At 39.8% G+C, this 16,907-nt stretch overlaps 1 long non-coding RNA gene across 1 annotated transcript; it reads right to left on the bottom strand.

Annotated features, from left to right (window-relative positions):
• Positions 1–3,383: 3,383 nt before the first annotated feature.
• On the bottom strand, positions 3,384–16,658 carry LOC117501014. The gene is made up of 3 exons (XR_004557915.1): positions 16,649–16,658; positions 7,250–7,259; positions 3,384–3,830 (listed from the first exon to the last, which is right to left on the bottom strand). It is a non-coding gene; the product is annotated as an uncharacterized LOC117501014 (long non-coding RNA).
• Positions 16,659–16,907: the final 249 nt, after the last annotated feature.

The raw sequence follows: 16,907 nt of genomic DNA on the forward strand, positions 1-16,907 counted from the left end.
GTATTTAGTTAAATTCTGCCACCTTTGCAAAGGTGGTGCAACAGTGTAAATCAGTTTAGTTTATCAAGCAAAGGAGGTTTAAGTCTTGGAAACCTCAATGTCATTTTTGACTGATTGTCCTAAAGGATCTTTTGAACGGGGTATTTGTTCTGGGAACCACATTAAGGTTATTTTTGTTCAAAATGATGTTGCATTCAGAAATTCACACAAAATGATGGAGCACAGTCGCAACACCATGAAAACAATTGTCTGAGTCTGACATATATAACAGAATGTCGTCAGCATAAAGTAAAGGGACACCTTATCTACTGTGACCCACTGACCACACCCACCATACCCACCGCTGAGTACAGGGTGTGGTTATACTTGTTTGGAATTTGAAATGATCATGCAACATATCAAATTAACTGCAGACTTTACCAATCTGTGAGCACAGTTTTGCTACTTTATGTTTCACGACAAAGTCTTGCTCATATTCTACTGCACACTATTTAGTATTAGTATTTAGGTATTTGGTTAGACTCTTTCTCTCCGATTGTTCTGTCTGAGTTATTTTCATTAGTTACTTCATCCAAACCATCAACATGTTTATTAGACCCCATTCCTACCAGGCTGCTCAAGGAAGCTCTACCATTATTTAATGCTTCGATCTTAAATATGATCAATCTATCTTTGTTAGTTGGCTATGTACCACAGGCTTTTAAGGTGGCAGTAATTAAACCATTACTTAAAAAGCCATCACTTGACCCAGCTATCTTAGCTAATTATAGGCCAATCTCCAACCTTCCTTTTCTCTCAAAAATTCTTGAAAGGGTAGTTGTAAAACAGCTAACTGATCATCTGCAGAGGAATGGTCTATTTGAAGAGTTTCAGTCAGGTTTTAGAATTCATCATAGTACAGAAACAGCATTAGTGAAGGTTACAAATGATCTTCTTATGGCCTCGGACAGTGGACTCATCTCTGTGCTTGTTCTGTTAGACCTCAGTGCTGCTTTTGATACTGTTGACCATAACATTTTATTACAGAGATTAGAGCATGCCATAGGTATTAAAGGCACTGCGCTGCGGTGGTTTGAATCATATTTGTCTAATAGATTACAATTTGTTCATGTAAATGGGGAATCTTCTTCACAGACTAAAGTTAATTATGGAGTTCCACAAGGTTCTGTGCTAGGACCAATTTTATTCACTTTATACATGCTTCCCTTAGGCAGTATTATTAGACGGTATTGCATACATTTTCATTGTTACGCAGCTGATACCCAGCTTTATCTATCCATGAAGCCAGAGGACACACACCAATTAGCTAAACTGCAGGATTGTCTTACAGACATAAAGACATGGATGACCTCTAATTTCCTGCTTTTAAACTCAGATAAAACTGAAGTTATTGTACTTGGCCCCACAAATCTTAGAAACATGGTGTCTAACCAGATCCTTACTCTGGATGGCATTACCCTGACCTCTAGTAATACTGTGAGAAATCTTGGAGTCATTTTTGATTAGGATATGTCATTCAAAGCGCATATTAAACAAATATGTAGGACTGCTTTTTTGCATTTACGCAATATCTCTAAAATCAGAAAGGTCTTGTCTCAGAGTGATGCTGAAAAACTAATTCATGCATTTATTTCCTCTAGGCTGGACTATTGTAATTCATTATTATCAGGTTGTCCTAAAAGTTCCCTAAAAAGCCTTCAGTTAATTCAAAATGCTGCAGCTAGAGTACTGACGGGGACTAGAAGGAGAGAGCATATCGCACCCATATTGGCCTCTCTTCATTGGCTTCCTGTTAATTCTAGAATAGAATTTAAAATTCTTCTTCTTACTTATAAGGTTTTGAATAATCAGGTCCCATCTTATCTTAGGGACCTCGTAGTACCATATCACCCCAATAGAGCGCTTCGCTCTCAGACTGCAGGCTTACTTGTAGTTCCTAGGGTTTGTAAGAGTAGAATGGGAGGCAGAGCCTTCAGCTTTCAGGCTCCTCTCCTGTGGAACCAGCTCCCAATTCAGATCAGGGAGACAGACACCCTCTCTACTTTTAAGATTAGGCTTAAAACTTTCCTTTTTGCTAAAGCTTATAGTTAGGGCTGGATCAGGTGACCCTGAACCATCCCTTAGTTATGCTGCTATAGACGTAGACTGCTGGGGGGTTCCCATGATGCATTGTTTCTTTCTCTTTTTGCTCTGTATGCACCACTCTGCATTTAATCATTAGTGATCGATCTCTGCTCCCCTCCACAGCATGTCTTTTTCCTGGTTCTCTCCCTCAGCCGCAACCAGTCCCAGCAGAAGACTGCCCCTCCCTGAGCCTGGTTCTGCTGGAGGTTTCTTCCTGTTAAAAGGGAGTTTTTCCTTCCCACTGTAGCCAAGTGCTTGCTCACAGGGGGTCGTTTTCACCGTTGGGGTTTTACATAATTATTGTATGGCCTTGCCTTACAATATAAAGCGCCTTGGGGCAACTGTTTGTTGTGATTTGGCGCTATATAAAAAAATTGATTGATTGATTGATTGATTGATTGACTATTAAATAAGATTCACCTGGTAAACACTAAATCTATGGTGGCCAATAAGGGCACAACAATTCCAGATTAAGACAGCACTTGAAAATGCAGAACACACTGGCAAAAGAAAAAAACCTGTATTAATTCTACAACAGTATTTCAATATGGGAGAACACTTGCAAACACAAAGAACACAAACAAATATAATTTGTAGCATGTGCAACAGTTGTATGTGTTAATGTCTGCTGCAAATTTAGACATGCATCCAAAGCCAGAAATACTTTGCAAAGCTTCACAACACAACAGAAGTAATACAAAAAGAGGTTTCTGCATGGAGGACTTTAACTGACAATTTCGTGCATGGCACTGTGTTACATTTAGCTCTACCTGGTCAGCAGTGCTGGGTACATTTATTTATTTATTTTATTGATGATTTTACTCTTACACTAGCTATATTTTCATGTTGGGCTATTTTATTTGCAATGTACTGAACAACAGAAGCCAGTGAAAATGCTCTGTAGGCACAAACCTTTTGTGTGTTGTGTTGTGGAGATTTACAGCACTTCTGAGCTTTGGGTGTTTTGCCTGAATGTGCAGCAGACACATTGTCAAATCAAACGCTTACATGAACTGTAGGTTGCATTTTCTATCTGTTGTTGAATTGATACATGTTTTTTTTTTTTTTTTTTTTTGCTGCCGTCAACCACCTTAGAAACACCGAATTTTGGATCATAAGGATGTCTGTTGTTAAAACGTGCTTTTTTCGACAGAGACACCTTAAATTCACAAACTGACCACTAAATTTGGCAAATGTGCACATGGGTTAGCAATCTCACAGGTTTTGGGTGTGAACCTGTTTATTTATTTATTCATTAATTTTTCTCCAGGTGTGATCATAGAGCACTCTTTATGGAGCATAGCAATAGAATCAGGGACTACATTCTTGCAAAATGTGATATCATTTATATATTTAAAAGTCGTGGCTGAGCTTGCAATGTTTTTCACAGTGTGGTTTGGATGCATTCCACCCATATTTCACACTTAAAGCAATAGAAACTGAGAAGGTTTTATTTTCTTTTTGCAAGAGTCATAGGGCCTGATTTACTAAAGGCTTGCACGTTAAAGCATGCACAAACACCATAGCACTCACAAAAAAGTGCATGCTGATTTACTAAAGGTGCACACTGAAGATTGCATTATTTCCAATGTGTAAATTAGCATGCATTGTTCATTTAGTATGTTTACTTTTGTGCATATGCAATTTGGGCTGTGTACACTAGGGTGCACAGTTTTGTGGGATGTTAACATGCAAAAAGGTGTTAACTTATTGCATGTGACTGACTGCTGATTCAGCAGCCAAGACGTCACCGCCTCCTCATACACAAAATTAAAAAAAAAAAAGAAAATCATTCATTGTCAACATCAGAGTTAATGGTTAAGGCTGTGCCTGTTTGGTTGAGAACAAATGTCTCCATGCGTAACAGGTGGACCATAGTTCTGTGCTTTTCTGTGCTGAACACAAAGAACTTTTTTTGTGTGTGATTCCTGATCAATGCTGTCATTAATGTACTTTAAAGTCACTTTCACAGAAATTGGTTCCACCAGCAGAACACACCTCACAGTCATTAACACACTCAAATCATGGGTTACTGTGGGCCCATTCACACTATGACGTGAAGTGGCTGACGCTGGCTGATGTAGCAGATTCTCAAAAATCTCTGAAATGCCGGAGAAGACTCACTCCAGGGGTCCAAATTTCCTGTCTCCAACATATGTCGACGTAGCTCAGTGGAGGGTGATGTTTGGTGATGGTACGCTGACTTACTATTGGACATAGTTCAGCTTTTGGCATCGGAGGGCGGGTGCATTGGTCGCGCTCTCCGTGGAGCAGTAGTGTAGATTGGCAGAGCTGATTGTCGACTCTGTGTTTGAGACGTGACGTAGCCTATGTAAACTTGATGTAACTCTGCGATTGCGCCACTTGCTACCAGTGCATTGCCCAGACAAGTTCAACATATTCATTCATATTTCTACATATTTCTTCATGTCCAACGGCTACAGAGGAAGTGGTGCATCCAGGGAAGTGTCTGACATTGGCCAGCAGAGGGCAGCAGAGGGTAACAGTGCAGTAACAGTATACTTGCGAAGGTGACATAGCAGTAGCAGAACTGAACTCTTGCTGGCGTTTTAGCATGAATGTTGAAGAATTTAAGCATGTTGAAAATTTTTCCTGTACAATGACGAGCATCAGCGTTGCCTGACTGACGTTAACATAGCTCCTGCAGAGTCTGGTGAACCTCAGCACTGGTCAACGGTAAACGACTTTTTACGCTTCATTGGCAAATACTGAGCTTTTCATCAGAGTGTGTATGGGCCAATACTGCTATCTACACCTGCTGTCACGTGCACAGTTATTCTTCGTAAATCACGTACAACATGTTTTCCAACCAAATGCAAGAACGCTGGTAAAACCCGCACAATTTAGAACTCATTATATGTGATCTTAGTAAATCAGGCCCGAAATGTGATCTAACGTTGTTTCTTTTATGATCACTGATGATTGTTTTTGGTTAGTTGTCATCACAGCTGACAGTTGAAGCTCCGCGGTCGGGCATCAGCCACCTTCTCTGCCAGCTTTAGTTTTCAGTGTGTTCACGTATGTTTGTTAGAACACGTTTCCTCCTGGTTTGAGAAGCTGATTGGGTATTTTTCCTGGACATGACGTTTGTGGATTCTGCACGGCCCCACGCGGCTCTGGCCCTGATGAACCTGCTCATTAAATCTTATCTCTGTGGAATTTTCTCCAACAAATTGGCACTATGTTGTGCCACACTTGAAACCTGCTTCTTATTGGATAATGAGTCCGCTTCAGAGCCTTGTTGCTTTACGTCTGCTGGTGCTCACCAGATATTCGTCCGAGGAATCAAATGACCAAACTGGACCAAATGAGCGGATCAGACTGATTGTTAGACTGCTTTATTTTAAATCAATATAATAATAATAAATAAATCTTTGGTTTTCATTCATATCAAGCTGTGTTCAGACATCTAGCTTCACTGTGATATATTAAGGAGTGTGACCCGGAGGCCACACGTGTATATTTTGCTGTTCATGTAAATCAGCGACGGCATCCACATGACGCCGAGGGCCTGCACTCTGCAGGGTTTCACTCCAGAGAGATCATGTTTGCGCCATCTGTTGGCGGCATATTCAATGGAAGTGAAAACCTGCAGACCTTCGGGCCTTCGTGGCTCATGGTCGCCGATCTCTGATGTAAACGCTGATCACTGTTAAAGCTTAGTGGTGATTAAGAGCTCAGACTTGACAGAGGTACTTTGTGGAAATCAATAACTTCTGTGAACTCTTGTTGCGTGCCGTAATCTCAAACCTTGTTGAAATGCATTCATGTACAAATAAAGACTAAACATGATGTTGGATTGTGACTCACTCTGGACTGTTGGTTGTCTCTCAGAGTCAGAAAAATATCGTTACTCATCATGACGCTGCAGATGATCCATAGTGAATTCTCAAAGCAGAAGATGCCCCAAACCACCTGAATAAAAGAACATCATTACAGTTTCACCAATTCTACACCATCAGTGCACATTGTGATGCCAAAACAGAGTTCTTGTTTTTAAAATTACCCAATAATAATAATGCATTGATTTATGTAGCACTTTTAAAAAATCAAAGTGCTGAACAATAATTTGAGCTACAAAAAAAACAGACAAAAAAGAAATAAAAAGATTCACATCAACAGCAGTTTCAGCTTGTGCAGAAAAAAATAGAAACTAAAAGCACTCGGAGAGCGCAAACCTCCGCCAAGGCCATAGGGTCATTGACGTCAGATGGAATACCCTTTGGCAAAGAGACTTATTCCACGTCGTTTCACGCATCTACCGTCATGTTTCAGATTCAGTGGTTAACCCTCTGGGGTCCGAGGGCATTTTTTGGACAGTTCACTTGCCTGGCATAAATGTTTTATTATTGCTGTTAACAGCTCTCCCTGCATCCCACAATCAAGTTTTATGTCTCTTTTTCAGGACAACCTGTACTTTCAAAATATATATGCTATAGTTGTGTTTTATAAGTGTAATACAGGTTTACAATCAGAAATAAGAAAGGAAAAAGTAAAGTAACCTTTCTGATTGTGTTGTACTCCAATGTGCAAAGAGAGTCTGTCTGATACCACCTCTCATTGCAGAAGCGTGTCGACCAAGAAGCCCAAATCAAACCGTTCCTATTGTGAGGTAGCATACGATAATGGCAGCTTCAGAAGACGTGAAAGGTGCCACTTCTCATAATAATAGTTCTCCTGGTGTTACTACTGGGTTTTTGGAACCGTTAGGGTTAACATCATAGTTTGGCACTGGAGAAAAATCTGGTTTATACTTCACACACATGCAGACACTCTAGTGAGCACAGGGACAACTGCAGTCGTCATGGATGGCCATCATCATTCCCACATTTGGGAAGTGTTCACAAGGTCCACACCAAATAATGCAAAGGCAAGAAGCTCAAGGAGTGGTCCAAGAGGTGAACGGGGAATTAGTGAATGTGAAGACTGTTTTTGTTGATTTTGTGAGGGTTTGAGTAGAGTTAATGTCTCGATTATAACTCCCCCTGGCAGGGACACCAGTTTGTCACAGGTTACTTCCCCAGCCAGTACTGGTACCCTTTACAACTGGGTGGACTGGGACGATGCAGATGAGGTGTCTTGTCCAAGGACAAAAACAGGCAACTTCAACATGGCTTGACTGGGGCAGCACAGGAGATTGGTGGTGAGCACTGTTGGCTCACAGCGAGAAGGTCCCAGGTTCACTTCAAAACTGGCCCTTTCTGTGTGGCATTTGCATGTTCTCCCTGTGTTTGTGTGGGTTCCCTCTGGGTGCTCCAGTCCCCCCCACACACACACACATCCAAAGACATGTGGATCAGGCGAGTGGGTGACTCTAAATTGACAGTAGGTGTGAGTGTTAATGTGTTTGTCTGTCAATATGTATCGGCCCTGTGACAGACTGGCCTCCTATCTAGGGTGGACCCGCCTCTCGCCCAGTGGCTTCTGGGATAGGCTCCAACCCTCCATGACCTTTTTACAACAGACCCAATGCCTATTTTCCATGTGTGTCACTTGTGGCACAGAGCTAAAGTTGACAGAAAAGTTGTCTGTAGGCGGTCATTTTGACATCACACTGGCAACATTAAATATTTAACACTTTTTGCTGAAGCTTCTCTGACTGTGGAAGAAGTCACAGACATGAAAAATATAAACAGAATGATTTTTAAAACCATTTCAATCATTGGAAAAATTCATACGACTGCTGTCCAGTTCCAAGAAGTCACTTTCTGCTCTTCACTTTTCCAAACACTCAACTAAACTCACATGGACCTCTAATGATCCACAGGATCTGAGTTATAAAAATAATTAAACAAAAAAGATAACGGTAAGTTGATGTGTATTCATATTTTTATATTTTCAAGTTGGTAAATTATAACATGTTGAACAGGATGTGTCTTCAGATGGCGGCCGGATCGGTGAGACAAGCCAGAAAAATTAAAATAAACAAATGTATGTGTGCACACACACACAAAGCCAAAGCTGAGTGCACCCTGTAAAGCCTACTTCCTAAAAACAGTCAGAAAATACAGTGTGGAATAAATACGCAAGTGCCACATGTCAGCAGTCACGTCCACACATTGCTATTGATGTGTTTCAGGCATCAGGTGCAAATGTTTTCTGATGATAGTATCAATGCATCAGCACTGTGCCTGGCCGCACATTATTTTTAGACAAAGGCACCCAGAAGAGCACAACTGGTATCGTGATTTAGGCATAAAAATGACAAATGTGTCAGGTGCAGGGTTATAGTTGAGGCCAAAACCCTCAGGATCAAGGCCAAGGACAAGGCCTGGGAAAAAAAGACCCAAAAGCATTGAGGCACCAGCGGTGGGCTGTACGCTGGTTTGTAAGATTGGCCGTTGGCTTGATCTCAGAAAGGCTCAATGATTGTGTGCATGAATAAAACAAAACGCGGGAACAATTTGCATCTTCTGCCCACAGTAAAGATGTCCTCGATATTGAGACAAATAGGGGACCATGCTCTGGAGCCGTGTGCGGCTGTCTCTACCACACCATGGAACTGCCCCGTGTCCCGGATGACAAGCACCCGGGCAGAGAACCAATGCTTGAAAGTAACCATCTGCATGCCACAGCCAAGTGAAATGTCTCCTTGGTCCCCTGCAGCTGCTGAGGTCCTCTGTGCACAGAAAAATGCGCCACATGGTCAAGACGTTCTCTCAAAATAATGCTGCGTTTACACATAACGACGGCATGTCACGAATGTTACGAAGTATACATTCTTGGCCGCTGATCATGAATGTGATGATTTGAGGCAGAGGCATCAGGTGTCCTCAGGAACTGCTGCAACCTGTTACCATGCATTACGATTAATGGCACATGTTGCTGGAGAATTATCATGAACCATTACGCATGGTCAAGAATAATGTTCCGCGTTGTTGCACGCAGTTGCGTGCTACCACGCGTAACAGCTCATTGTTAAGTTCTGTCACGTGAATGAGGTGAATCGTCTCCACACACACCCATATTCATCCAACCATCAGCTGCTGAACAATATATATATATATATATATACATATATATATAAAGGAAACAAAATAAAACAAAACCAATCAGCTTCCAGTCACATTAATCAACACATCTGGTCAATCAATATACACAAAAAACTTGTCTGAAAAAGAAAAAAAAAAAAACCCAGATTGCTCACTACGTCAATAAATACTGCTGCAGAAGTTTCCTAAACGAACATTCATTTGCAATAAGTTTAATACATTCCGGCAATGAATTCCATTTCTTCATACCCCTAAATAAGACAGTGTTTTTATGGCATTAGTCCTGGCCACAGGTAACGTAAAATTTCCCACCACCGCATGTCTGGTTATGTCTGAACTGAAGGAGAAATTCCTGAACAAAATATGAGGTAACTTAGTGACAATAATCTTTCTAGTAAAAATAATCAGTGAATATAATAGTCTTATCTTTAACTAACAGCCAGTTTAAAGTTTTATGCATTGTAATAATGTTGGTCCTATAACTACATTTAAGTGCTATACGAGCAGTGCTATTTTGAATAATCTGTAATTTATTAATCATTTCACCAGAAGCATTTGACCAAACTGCTGAGCAATAATCCAGGTATACTAGTAATAATGATTTGATAGCGTAATTCAATGTTGTACAACTTAAAAACCTTGCATGTCTCCTCATAACCAATATACCCCTGCTCATTTTTACAAAAATATTATTTATATGTTTTTCCATGATAATTTAGAATCTACCGTTACACCCGGCAGCTTAGTCTGCTGTACCTGATTTATTCTTATATTATTAATTCTAATGTTTAATACAGGATTTTTAGATAGACAGACAGACAGACAGACAGATAAGCTGGTTTTCTTTTATTTCTTTTCTTTTACTGCCTGTTTCACCTGTATTCTGTCTGGATTAATCCAGCCAATGTGAGTCTTTATCAGAGCGGCACGTCCATCGCCGTGCAGGCGAAGAACCAGTCAGCAAGTTGCCCATGGTTACAAGCATTTTTCTACATACAGTACTCCATGGCAACATGCTTTTCTGCTGCAAGGACCATGGACGAGTCCCAGGAGGAGGACTCTGGACTGAAGACAGCCTGATGTTTACCGGAGCTGGTCAAGGTTTTGATTTAAAATCATCAAATTAATCCGGATTAATCTGGAAGACCTCCCTACAGAGACAACCAGGAGGCATCCTCACCAGATGCTCGAGCCACCTCAGCTGGCTCCTTCAATGTGAAGAAGCAGCGGCTGTACTCCGGGTCTCTCCTGGATAGTCAAGCTTCTCATCTTGTGCATATCAATCTGTTCACAACAATCTCAACTTTCAGAATATTTCACATTTTTCTCTAAAACACTGGATACAGGAACATTTTGGCTCTAAATCTCAAAAAAATTAAATGAATTTTTCAGAAATTTTTCTTTTTTTTTTTTTAAATACACCGTTCTTCATGTGGACAAACTGTTTTGGTGCTAGAAATGGGATCACCAAAGACTTTCACTCACAGAAGCAGCGTAATATATGAAGAAAACTGGATATAGTAAAATAAAATCACTCACCAATTCCACATAGATGCTTTATATGTTCACTCTACCACAAATGTCCATAAATATCCATCACTGGATGATCAGTCAAAAGTGCCTCACAAACAAATGGCCATTTGCTCCATTGGGGGGGGCTTTTAGATCTTGGAACAATAGAGTACCCCCTCCATGTGTTTTTAAAGGCAGTATGCTTTGTCTGTAGGATTAAATAAGAACAAAAATGTGTTTTTAGGCTGGCAGGACTGTTTGTTAGCATTTACAAGGGTTTAGCAGCAGTGTGAATCAATCTGACTCTTGAACAGAGCAACAGTGGCCTCTGAATGCAGCCTGTTACAGCAGCAGGCAGAGAGAGACACAGGCCCATGAGACATTCCCTGGGCTCAGGGACTGGCTGTGAGGCAGACTGAAATGAAATGAGAGGTGACACTCTATATTTTCAGGAAATGAAAGAATAGAGACAAAAATATAAACGCAACACTTTTGGTTTTGCTCCCATTTTATATGAGATGAACTCAAAGATCTAAAACTTTTTCCACATACACTGGCAGAGAAGGCTATGGAGGGTGCACCTACTTTTTTATTGCTTTATTTTATTCCTTTTGTTTGCTGCTCATGTTTAATGTTGCCATAGTGAAGGTTAAGAGTCACTACAAAACAAACACACATAAAATTGAGGGATTTGCAAATGTAATCAGAAATCTCTCATAACTCATTATCGGGAAACGTGACAGTGGTCCTAATGGTGCATACGTGCACGGTACATACTTAGCTCAGGTCTCTTAGAGCAATCCCTGTACCTGTGGTGGAAACACACCAGACTATGTTATGCATGCACACATGCATGCATGCACGTGCACACAGCCTGCAGTGCCATCTGTGCATTAAATAGTACATGTTGCATGCAGAGTTGTGTCAGTAATGTGGGTCTGTCTATCTATTTAAGGATGATTAATTAGAGCACTTTGAATAAGGCCAGAGTAGAGAGAGAGAGAGAGAGAGAGAGACTACCACTCTGAATCCATGTGCCAGTTTCGGAGCCTCCGGAGGGAGTGCGGTATGTTACTGGGCCAGATGACACAGTCTGTCACACAGTCTGTAAAAATATATGAACAGATTTCTTATAAATCTTGTACTTTTTGGAACAGACTTTTTAGGTTTGCAGCACTCTGATCAAGACGTGAATCACTTCAAAGAAATCTCCATCACGAACCCTCATCGCATGCTATGAAGTCCTGCGTTGTGGGACGACCGGAACACAAAATAAAAGACACACCAATGAGGAATATGTTTCACTTTATTGCTCCGTTGCCATTTTTTCCTGAAGCAGAGTTCATCATCAGGGGAAGATGACATGTTTCACAGAGTTCTGCTTTTCAGGTGAAACTCATTGCAGATTTGTGTCAGTTGTTGCCATGTAATCACACATTTTAGAATTCTTCTCATTCTTAAATTGACGGACCTTGAATCCTGCTAATGAAGGAAAAAACAAAAACCTTGTTGTCATTTTCAAATGTTTGAAACTTTGTCCATCCTTTGTCCAGGAATATGTCCAAGAGGAACCCAGATATCCCGTCTTTGTGCCGTAATTTAGTTTTAACTGTGGCAGGATTGTGAGAAAATTCCTTTTTTTACATTGCCCACTTTGACATACTTTGGTGATTTCTTGCATTTCCATGTATGTACACGTAATGACATCACCGGGAGGCTTTCTGGAAGTTATACTACAGATGTGCCTCAGCTGTAAAAATCCAGTATGCTACATCATCAACCTGACCACTAGATCAGCGGTTTCCGAGATGTATATGCATTAGGTACTTGGGACAACCAGTTTTTGGTTTGTCCTTATTCATAGCTTGCCAGTTGATGTCAGTTGACGTTAAGCTGCTTTCTCACATCAGCAGCATAAAAATCATCAAAGCAAAATTCCATCTTAACCTTCACAAAGTTAGCCATTGTCCCGGAACATTTCCTGATTTCTTGCACAAGAATATTTCAAAATAAGAGCACATTTGAACATAAACGTCACTTCCACTACCAGTGCACACTGATGACGTCACAGAAAGCATTGTGACAACTCATTATTTTTTGCTTTTTATGATGATTTGGGATCACAAAATTATTTAATTTAGTGTGGGAATTTCATCAACTTTAATAAAAATTTATTTCATTAATGGTTTGTGTTTAACACTCAAAAAAAAAAAAAAATAACTTGCTCAGTGAAATAATAAAATTATGGAAAGTAATTCCACCCAAATAAAATGTGTTAACTTAGCCAGAAACAATTCTGCTGGATGACCTAAATGTAAATTTGTTGGGTTAACATGATGAATTTGCATGACTTTTAGTTAATTACCATGGGTCAGGCCAACTAGATCTATAAGGGTAAATGTAAAAAAAAAAAAAAAAAATTGGTAACTCTCTTCAGTTGCTCCCTTGTTTGTGATGTGGAGTGACATCCCCAGCATCCTTCTCCCTATGTACCCTGCAAGGCTCCATTGCGGTGCAAACGAGTTCAGTCTCATTATCTTTTTCTTGTCTTCAAAATTGTGCCTCATATTCACAGCCAATAAGGAAGCAGCTTCAAGGACCTTTTAACACTAAAAGGGTGTCACACAAAGAGCGTATCTGTTAAATTACACCAAAACAGGTTTACCGACCACAGTGTCCCACTGTGACAGAAAGTAGGGTTCATGTCCCAACAGCTCTTATTCCTAATGAGCCTCCTGCTAAGCTGAGGTGTTTGCTGTCATCATGGAATAGAATAAACAAATAAATAAATATTACCTTTTAAAATGACAATTTACATTTGTAAACAGAGGTGGTATTTAAGACCAAGACAGGAATTTAAAAAAGAAAATAAAAAGTCGTGTCTACAATATGTGTGCTGCTTTTTGCTCAAAATCCCACAATGCAATGCTTCATTTTTGATAGATGTGCAAATTACAGTTATGCAACACTGCATCTGCCAGTGATGGCACAAAACAGCGATGATTCATAAGTACTCAAAACTGCATTTACTCAAAGTACTCAAAACTGCTCACTAAAGTGCTGAGTGTTTGTCAGGCAGTGAATGAGGGGACAAGACACACACACACACACACACACACACACACACACACACACACACACACACACACACACACACACACACACACACACACACACACACACACACACACACACACACACACACACACACACACACACACACACACACACACACACAGATATTACACAATGCTTTGGAGGGTTAGGGTTACCACTGGGGGCGATGTAGGGTAATCATTTTCACATATTTACAAAATACGTATGATTTAATGAAAGGATGCATTTTAAACTACATCCTACTTTGAATTACATTCTGAATTTTATAGTTCTTATTTTTAGTGTGTCAAAATCTGTTTTATCTGATCTGCACGTAGTGTACTTTGTGTACTTCCTGTTGGTTTCACAGGCTGTGGGGTATAGAACTGATAAATGTTCTGAAAACACTGATCTGAACCAGTGGGATGTTGATAATAGTGGAATAAATAATACAGGAGCTAACAAGTGTTCCACTGGCACCATGTATTAATAATGTCATGTAATATTGTGATTTATTGTGGCATAGGACGTTAGTGCAGTTGACTCCCAAACAGGAGGTTCACTGTTCAAGGCAACCTGTGCCCCATTCTTCACATACATTTGGAGTTACATCAAGAAGTGCATCCGGCGGAAATCTTGTGCCAAAACAATATGTGGACTTCATACCAGATCTGCTGTGGCAAGCCCGAACAAAACGGGACACACCAAAAGAAACAGCACAGCATTTGCACGTGGAAATCAGAAGAGCATCAGACAATGTCCAACATACCTCAAAGGATACTTCACTCATGAAAGATTGAGTCACCATGTCTGTAGGCATTGAAGATTTCAAAAATAAAGAAAACAAAATTACAATAACAAAAATAAATAAATAAATATCCTGCCTCTTGGCCAATGACCGTTGGCGTAGGCTTCAGCCTGCTGTGATTCTTACCTGGACTTGGAATAAGTGGATACAGCAAATGAATGAATTCATATTGTAGTGACATTAGTTTTGGCCAAAATGAGTTTGAAAATATTGGTATATCAAATATCTGCAAACGAATATCTGAACATTCCCAGTTAGACCTATTAAAAGGCTGAAACTGGCCTCCTGAGGGAGGAGGAGAGAGGTTTAGGGAGGAGTGGCTGAGGCAGAAAACTGTCTTCTGGCTTCTCCAGTGTCCACTTTACCACTTTCTCAAGTCCTGTGGTATGTTTTGTCCAGTGGTGTCAAAAGTACACACATTTGTTACTTAAGTAGAAGTACAGATACTGCAGTTTAAAAACACTCTGGTAAAAGTTGAAGTATCAACTTGACCTCTTTACTCAAGTAAAAGTGAAAAGTATGTGCTCCAAAACCTACTTAAAGTATAAAAGTATAAAGTAACCTTAAAAAAAAAAAAAGGTAGATGCCACTATATGAATTGAAAGCTTAATTTAAAAACTGATTCGTTCTACATGTGGCCCAAAACCCAAAATTACCCCCCAACACCACCTGCATGAAAATGTTTCAATTCTAGAAGCTCTGAAATGCAATCTGGGACTATTCCAGACAATAAACTGCAGTGAGTGCAGCATCCATTTAGTGAGAAAAAAAAAAAAAAACTTTCCTTATTCAGATTCATTCCAGTAGTATTCTGCTCTTACTAGGATGCAGCAGTTTTCTAGTTTGGCAGAAAGTTCTGGAGAAAATCACTGAAGAAATTAACACATTGAAAATATGGTTTGACCGAAACAAACTGTCATTAAACTTAAATAAAACAGGGATGAAATGGAGGTGGAAGAGTCACTAGTGTTCACAGGAAACATTTATTTATTTATTTATGTATGTTCATTGTTAGTTGCTTTTATATTTTATTTTCTGTTGTGTTTCTATTCAGGTTCTTTTTGTCTCTTTCTCTGAAATTGTATATAATAATCATTAGATTATTAATATATAAACAAAAATAAATTTAAGAAATATTCCAATTTGAAAACAAATGCACCCGAACGTGAAGACAGCTGGAACTGCTTCATGCTAACTTTTAACATTGAAAATGCCATAGACATGCTAACGCGTTAGCGTCGCTCCCGTTTTTAAGTTATAAAATACATCTATCAACTGTTTCAGAAGACCATAACAGGTCGGTTTAACATAGAAAAGGTAAATAATACTCACAGAAGTATGCTCTTTAGGGTTTTAGCGGGGGGAAATTAAGCGAAAGAAAGAAAGAATAAACGAAACAATAGGTCGAAGCATTGCTTCAATCTGCGAACCACTGCTTCGATCGGTTCAAATCCATTCCTTTATCTTCATTGATCCATGTTTCTGATATAGCAATTATGTTAAAAAAAAAAATTAAAATTGACTTAAATATTCTTTAATGTTGTTAAAGTTTGCATACAGACTTCTGCTGTTGAAATGGATTATTGATAATTTGTTATCTGTTTTAATGATCCGATTAAACTGTTCATCTGTATAATAGCAACAACTGTCATTAATATTTGAGAAGGAATTATTGTCCGGGTCTATATCGTGCTCCAAGTCCAGTACATTGTGGTCTGTGTATTTAAATGTTCTCAGTTCTACTTTTCCATGATCAACAATCCTGTGAGTTATATCCTTCTTGTCTCCAGATGTAGATGATGTAGTAGATGAATAGGTTCCTCTGGTCTGTGTCATGGTGTTGTGATGTGTTTGTGTCCTCATACCTTATTGGTCGTATTTGTCCAGATCCTCGATGTTCCTGATTACCATAACCTTCGCTTGTTCTGGTGTTCCATTCAATTTGATAAATGTTTTGCAGTTGGATGTCCATGTCTGTTGAATTTTTCCCTGCTTTTTTAAGAAATGAGCTTTCCTGGCGATGTCTGCGTTTCTTTTGGTCAGATGTTCATTGATGAATACGTTTGTTCCTTTAAGTTTTCGTCCCTGTTTTAACAATGCCATTTTATGTTTTCTGTTGACAAACCTCATTATAACTGCTCGCTTGTCTCCATCCTCTCTCCTGGGCAGGGGGTGGCATGCTTCAATGTTATTACAGTCCATTTGAATACCTTTAGATTGCAGGAAGTCAGCCACCTGTTGTTCCACTGAGCTGGCCTCCTGCTCACTGGCCTCCCCTCCGCTGTCTTCTGACACTGCCCGTGCGTAGGATCGAGGTTTAATATGAATTCCTGTAATGATAATGTCGTTCATCC

This window comes from Thalassophryne amazonica, chromosome 19 (genome assembly GCF_902500255.1).
Source record: "Thalassophryne amazonica chromosome 19, fThaAma1.1, whole genome shotgun sequence".
Taxonomy (NCBI): domain Eukaryota; kingdom Metazoa; phylum Chordata; class Actinopteri; order Batrachoidiformes; family Batrachoididae; genus Thalassophryne; species Thalassophryne amazonica.